Genomic DNA, 8,602 nt, shown 5'->3' with positions numbered 1-8,602 from the left:
GCTGTATAAGGATTCACAAAACTTTTGTTCCCCCAGACTATATATATATTATTTTAAGTGTGTGCTTTCAACCTTGAAGTAAAAATTAAAGAGAAATACAGCCTCATTGTTAAATATTAAAATCATTAAGAAATGAAGAGGGGCATATGGATCAAAATGAATCTCATAGATTTGATTACACTGAATACAGTAGAGTAGAGACTCTCTCATCCTGAAGATGCCATTCAGAACCCATGTTCTGCACCAGCATCCACCCTCAACTGGAGCCTCAGAATCAAAAAATTAAAAATTAAATACATATTAATATTTTCCAGATACATGTGCACTTTGACATCACTACCAAAGCTGCACATGGTGTTGCCACTGCTGCCCTTATGGGAGAGAGCGCACTTGTGTTGACTGGGTCAAGGCAAATAATAAAACTAATTGTTGGAAGTGATGGCAATGTATGGTGGCAACTTGGGGATGTCAATCAATCAACTATTACATTTCTAAGCTTATATTTTTTAAGAAGCACCCAATCGAATAGCCCAATTTGGAGAATAGCGAAGCATATAATGTTTCATGTAACAAGGTCAAACATAACCATATGTTAATTATTTTTGTGAATACCACCTTGAGAAATTTATTTTGGGTGTAATAATAAAAGTGTTGAGATATCTTATAAAGGAGTTTGTGCAATTGGGTTGGGCCCCCTTCTATCTAAGCATGCCAAAAGTCTATTGAAGATCCTTATTTTTAAATTAAAGTTCTTATTTATTTATTTTAAAATATTTCCCTTTGTTGGATGTCTCTCCAATTTTGGTCCTTAGTGAATCTTGTTAAAGCAACATGTTCTTCTTGCAACTTTGAATGCAAACACATGGAGAATTGTGTTCTTTTAAACACTTGGCATATTTTGGGTAAACCATGAACATTGCTAGTCATTACAATCTTTAATAAATTACATCATCTTTTGCTTTTACCTTTGCTTGAGATGGTTTTTTATATATTTTTTTTAAAGCAATTCACACATAAATCTCCCTTGCAAATCATCTTACTTAATCACCTATATCCCAAATGCTATTTTTAGTTTCTTATTTTATTTTATTATTTTTTTTCTTAGTTTCTTTTTTGCGATTCTTAAAATAAAAAGGGTTGATGAAGTTGATTCTATTGTTGATAATTACTCATCAGATTTATACCTCTGCTTTTTCATCATGATATAAACTTAACAATATTGTTTTCTTCTTTTTTGGATGCAATTTGAATAAGATATATGGTTTTATGATCCTCACACATGTCTCCTTTAGATAGCATGTTGGTAACTACTGTACAGAGTTTTATTATTGTTATTATTATTGAGATTTATCTCTTCATTCTTGTTCATTTGTTAAAAAAATTGTGCATTTTCTTCAATTTTTTTGAAACCCCAGTATGCTAGTCTACTTCATGCTTGATACTTAGATGATCCCTCAACACTCTACTGAATTTATAGGGTTTGAACATGAATTATTCTTATCCTTATTTAATATTAAACAATAACTCACTTGTTCAAGAGTTTAATACTGCAATTTTTCACACAATATTTTGCTTTGTACATATCTTTATCTTTCATTTTTGAGTCCACAATATTAACTTGTTATTATTATTCAATCTGTTCAAGAGAGAATATTTGATGTCTTCAATTCATTCTAAAAACATGATATCTTATTACTTTTTTTAACATATTTTATTTTCATTTTTATATTTTTTTTCTCTTCTTAAGTATTTTATGCATAAGCTTTAGAAAAGACATAAATATTACTACTAAAGAATAGAAGAATCTAATTTCAGTGCTTCATAGTGCACAAGTATAGGCTAGTAGTATTAGCTTTTGTTGATACTAAATGCACTTACTAAATAATAACAATAAAAACATAAACTGTTGGATGTGTTGTCGGTTTGGTGGTAATTCTAACTTGTACATGTTTTCAAAACATTTGCCTTATTTTCTAGAATGGTTTCTGAATTGGTGATTTTGATTTTTTTTTTATGTACTATAAATTTATATTTTATATCAAAATTAACTTCTGATTTGCTCTCTACATTTATTGAAATCAAATATAATTAAAGAATATTCGAGTTAGTAATAAAATAAAAGTATTGTAGAACATATATTAACTCTACCATTGACAGAACCTTTTGCTTCAAGCAAAAATCAATTTTGAATTGTAAATAATTGAATGCTACATTTAATGGTTAAAATATGTCAACTAATATATATATATATATATATATATATATATATTTGAATCTTTTTTAATTTTTTAAAATACTACAGCAAGTAATAAATTGAGTGAGATCACATCAATCTATTTACAGCATCATCTCAATGCACACTGCATAAGTTCTTAAGGCCGTGTGTGGTGTTTATTAGCCTTTAAATAATGGTTAGTTCATGAATAGGTGTTTCCATGATAATGCATTGGATGTTTCTGTCAAAGTTTCATATATCTTATGAATGATGTATTCTATCCTCACTAAACACAACTTAGAACTCATTTCAAAGTTGAATAGTGCAAGGTTTGTGTGCAATGGCAATGGCGAGAGGAGTCTAAATGTGAGATTGCAATTGCAAGTCACATTGGAATTAAAGCAAGAGAGAAACCATATTTAGTATTGTAAACATGTTTATAAATATGTTATAAATAATGTAATCATATTGTGAACTTTGTAAGTGAAAGTAACATAAAAATGATTATTTCTAGAGTTTACATAAAAGAAATTTTGTGTTATTTTTATTTTCAAAAAATATATATATATATATATATATATTAGATTTTATTTTTGATATATTATTTTTTAATTATATATATATAGTAAAATTTAGTTTTATAATATATGTAAAGTTTTTGATTTATTATACTTTCTTTGAATTATATAAAAGAACTTAAGATTAAAATAAATAAATTAATAAAATTTTCTACTTAGAATAGAAACTTGAATTCAAAAATGAAGTTAAACTTGAATTATTAATTTTTATTGATGTTTATTTTAAACACTCACATTATTCTTATATTTTGTAGAAATTAGAATTATAACTTTATATTATTACCCTATAATCCAAATATGCAATAAATCCAACTATGATAGGTACATACGTTAATATATGATAAGATGTTCTATAATATGTTTTGATAATATTATTTAACAATTGAATGAAGTCTTCTAATAATTTTTAGATGATTTTTTTTTTGTCTGTTATTTAGATAATATTTTAATCTACTCTAAGAATAAAAAAAGTATTAAATTTATATTTATGATATGCTACAATAATTAAAAAATAAAAGATTTTATGCTAAGATATATATATTTTATATAATTTGGATTGATTTAAAAAAATACATCATTTCTAATGATGGCCTTACTCTAAGGAAATTCACTCTATTATGAATTGGAAGATTTTAAAAACAATAAGAGATGTCTAATGTTTTTAGGAATTTGCTAGTTACTACTAAATCTTTATCAAAAAAAAAAAAATCAAAGCTGTAGCTCTACTTATATATTTTACTTATAAAGAAAAACTTGAGTGAGCAAAAATGCTAAAACAACATCTCAAGCATTGAATACAACTTTTACTTTTTTACCAATCTTATTTTTTATTGACTTTTAATTTTTTTTTTTTTATAATAACAAACCCATCTAACTTTTTTTTGATGCAACATCATCATAAATATGAGCTAATATTAAACTTTATCTTGTAGCCTTTAATTCAAAAATGTTTTTTGCAATTAAGATCAATTATAAGATTAACAAAAAAAACTCTTTATAATTTTAGATTTATTTTAAGAATAGAATTATTATTTAGAAGGTATTGTCTTGGATATATATATATATCTACTACAATTATTATATAGATAATAAAAATAGATAGAATTAAATAAAAGTAGATTAATTTCATTATACCTTTTAGAAAAGCTTTCTAAAACCTTACTAGATGTTGCTTTGACTTTACATATGCTTGTAGTTGATTGATAGATTAGAAACTTGGTCAACAAGCCATCCATGTGCCACATGTATTGGTAGCTTGCAAAAGAAACTAACTATATAGCATCTATATAGAAAACTTGCCTTATAAGTCAAAATACATATCATGCAAAGTCAACATATTTTTGGAAGTCCTATAGAATATTGCCACATAGATCCTAGATAAATAGTATATATAGAGGCAAAAGTGAAGCCTTCTTCACTCTTGTCAATCCTTTTCTTGCTTCTAGTTTAGATTCAAGAGTCTCTAGTTTCCTTGACTTATGATAATAGTCATTTTAGTTTCTTTTTAATATACATATTTCTTTATTTTTTTTTTTGTTATTTTTTTTTGATACAGATTTCATAAGTTTATGCATCTTCTTTCAATTCATACCTTTGATAAATTAACAAGAGTATTATCACACACATATATATATTCTATAATTCTTATCTAGATAATATGAATAAATAAAATTAGGTTAAAATATGTTAATTTCATAATACCTTCTAGATAAGCTTTTTAGATGTTGTTTTGACTTTACACATGTTTGTAATTGATGGATAGTTTGGAAACTTGGTCAACAAACTATCCATGTATCGCATATATTGGTAGCTTCCAAAAAAAATTAACTATGTGGTAGCTATATAGAAAATTTTCCTTACAAGTCAAGATACATGTCATGCAAAGTAAATATGTTTTTAGAGGTCCTATAGAATACTGCCACATAGATCTTAAGTAGATAGTATATATAGAGACAAGAATAAAGCCTTTTTCACTCTTGTCAATTCTTTTCTTGTTTCTAGTCTAGTTTCAAGAGTCTCTAATTTCTTTCTCTTTTGATAATAGCCATTCTAGTTTTGTTTTAATATATATATATTTTAAATTTTTTTTGTCACTTTTTTCTTGACATAGATTTCTTAGGTTTATACATCTTATTTCAATTCATATCTTTGATAAGTATACTTATAATATTAGAGCTTTATCTTCTCTTGATTAAGAGTAGATTATCTCTTTTGTTTTATAAGATATAAACAAATTAGAAGTTGAAGATTACCTTCTTTTAAACTAATATTATTCTTAGTATTTTCTTTCTTCTCAAGTCTTCTCTCCTATTTGTCTTGGGCGATATTAGATTTTTTTTTTCTAAGTATTATCATGGCAAAACTTCTTGAAATAAAGAGTGCAATGGTACAAATGCAAGAAAAATTGAAAGATTTGATGCTTTCCATGCATTAATTCGGTTTATTGCCACCAGAAGCAACAAAAATGGCAATAAATGAAGATACAGACATGATTGGAGCCACTTCAACATCTACACTAAATCACATTACTTTTTCTATAATAGAACACCCTTCTAATGTTAGAAAATCCAAAATTACCTTATTTAAGAAGTTTGATGGCATAAGATTTAAGTTTTGAGGATTTATCAACTAAGTACAATTCATGATTGAACTTCAACCACAAAGCTATTCAATCCCAAGATCACAAGTTAGATTCATTGGTACACTTCTTTCAGGTTCGACATAATTATGGTTTTCATCTTTTTTAGAATGACGAGATTCAATATTAAATAATTTGGAGGCTTTTTTTTATAGAGTTTCTATCTATATTTAAAAAACATGATGCGATTTGTATTGCAACTAATAAAATCCATATCTTGTGACAAGACAATCAATTAGTGACATCATATGCTTCACAATTTTGATACCTAGTAATTCATTTAAAGTGAAATGATGTTTCCATTATTAGCTAATTTTTTTACAAATTATAATATGAGATAAAAAAATCAATGCTAAATTTATCTGATTCTTAGATATTGAGTCAAGCACTTAGCTTTGTTGTAAAAAGTGAGAAATAATTTTTTAAGTTTCAATCTGTAAAATCGTACAAGAGAACCTCCATATTATTAAAATTCAACGTCAATACCAATGACTTCTTAATCTAAACATTTGGAAATAAAAGACATACAAATTGATGTGGTATGTTTTAAACCTCTTACTGAATAGGAAAAGACTCATTACTATCAAGAAGGATTATGTTTATATTTTAAAAAATATAAAGCATATTGCTCAACATTGTCCAAAGAAATGACGCAACTACAAAATGAAGAGAATAACTATCAAAGATAAAAAAATGTCAAAAAATAAATTTATCCAGTTACAATAGAAACCATGTGTCTAAAATCTTATATAAATAAAGATCCTATCCTCTCCTTAGAACCTTCTCTTTATTTTACAATAGATGAATATTTAAGACCTAATAATCAAAAAGCCTTTGTTTTAATAGATTCAAGAGCCTCATCTTCTTTTTTTAATGAAGAATTTGTTAAAAGCTATAAAATACTATTAGTATAAAAAAAACTAAATCCATATATGTAGAAGTCATAGATAGCCATCCATTATCTTCTAAAGATATTACTCATGAAAAAATTCCTATAAATATAGCAATAAATGGTCATAATAATTGCATAATTTTTAATATAATTCAATTTCCTTCTAATCTAGTTATTTTAGTTTATTGTGGTTAGAAAAATATAATCTTTGATAGATTGGATTTCTTGTAAATTTGACTTTTCTTAGAGTATTATTAAGAGTTTTGTGGAAAGCCATGAATTTAGTGTAATCAAATCCATACTTAAAGGCACAAAAACTTTCTTGTATATCACAAAAGAAGGTTCACCTTTTGTTATTTATACCACATCCATTTTGAATGATAAAAAGACTTCAAGTTGCATTTCAAGTCAATATCAAGATTTTTAAGTTGTTTTTGAGAAAAAGAATGCAAATATTCTCTTGGAGCCTCGTCGATATGATTACTCATCCAACCTTAAAAAGGGAATTCAGCCAACATTTGATCCAATCTACAGTTTATGACAAAATGACTTCACTAAATTCAAGAACTACATTGTCAAGAACTTAGCTAAGAATTTCATATGCCATTCAAAATTCCTTATTAGAGCTCCAATCTTATTTGTGAAAAACAAATAATGGATCAGTGCAAATGTGCATAAATTAATAAAGATTCAATAAGATTACCATCAACAATAAGCATTCTTTATTTTTAATATCTAAACTTTTTATTCAATGAAATCAAGCTAAGATTTATACAAAAATAGATCTACAAAGAGCATACAACTTGGTCTGCATTAAAGAAAGAGATGAATAGAAGATTGCATTTTGAACGAGATATGGATATTTTGAATATAATGTCATGCCTACTGGACTCACAAATGCACCAATTGCTTTTCAACATCTTATGAATGATGTTTATTGTGAGTTTCTAGATAATTTTGTAGTTTGTTACTTAGACAATATTTTTATTTATTCTAAGAACATAAAAGAGTATAAAATTCAAATTTGTAGTGTATTACAAAAACTAAAAGATATGATATGAGCGATTGTTTTTCTTCCTTCACTTATGTTCAATTTGATTCAATTGTAACTTAGATCAAAATTCAATATTAACTAATGTGGGCACATAAATCATAAAATAAAATAATATATATATATATATATATATATATATATATATATATATTATAATAATTAAAATTAATTCAACCAATCACAACAAGATAAGTACATAATTTTTATGATTTCTTAAATATTATGATCTAATTAATAAATTGCCTTTCAAGGTTTATATTATCAAGCTTAAATTCTAAAAAATATGAATAAAAATAAATTAAATTAAAATATAATAATTTAAAATTAATAACTAAAAGTTGCATTAAGAGTTTAAAATAACCACAATAAAAATTTTAAGATAAAAAGTAAAAGTTATAAACTAAAATTTAGAATAGAAGATAAAAATGAAAAGATTAGATTCATTTTTTTCTTATATTTTTTAAAGATAAAGATGGGTGAAAAGATAAAACTTTACCATTAATTATTAGAATGAAGAAAAAGTTCTTAGAAATTATTTTATAATATTAATTAATGATAATAACATAATTAAAAATTAATAGAGCAGATTAGGTGCTAAAAATATGATTAGACGATGATTAGAGAAGAAAAAAAAAATAACATACCTTGAGTATGCAAAGTTGCAGGCAGCCAACCTTTACCACTCAAAAATTCATTAAAAATTTCCTAAGACTTCCATATATGTGAATTTTGATGTGTTCAAATTTAACTCTAGTATGTTCTTACTTTTCTAAATCTTGTAGCAATCTGATCCGAAATGCTTGAAATATGGTTTTTTCAAAGTAGAACCACTTAGACTACCTTGGCCACACTCTCCTTTCACTAAGAGTTAATTAGTGATTCATAATTTAAAATTCTAAATTTTTCTTAAATACTAAACTTAGCAAGGATACTTTTCCAAAAAAAGATTTAATGACAAAACATCAGTAGGTACTAAGCTACGTTTTTCCAAAGTGAATTATTCTAAACTACTAAGGCAGCAAACTCATCCTTATTTTAGAAGTTATCAACAATTTTTTATAATTTGGAAGTTAGTGACTAATTTTTTTTAATAAACTAGACTTTAAATTGCATTTATAATATCTGAGTACATGAAAGTTGAATTAGAGGTCACTCAGTTACAAATTTTTGTAGTTGACACTCCTATGCTGCCAAGGGCAATAGCCCCCTATGTCTTGGAAATTTG

This window comes from Physcomitrium patens, chromosome 12 (genome assembly GCF_059467195.1).
Source record: "Physcomitrium patens ecotype Gransden chromosome 12, ASM5946719v1, whole genome shotgun sequence".
NCBI classification, from domain to species: Eukaryota; Viridiplantae; Streptophyta; class Bryopsida; order Funariales; family Funariaceae; genus Physcomitrium; species Physcomitrium patens.
The sequence above is the reverse complement of the archived record's forward strand: the minus strand, read 5'-3'. Positions refer to the sequence as shown.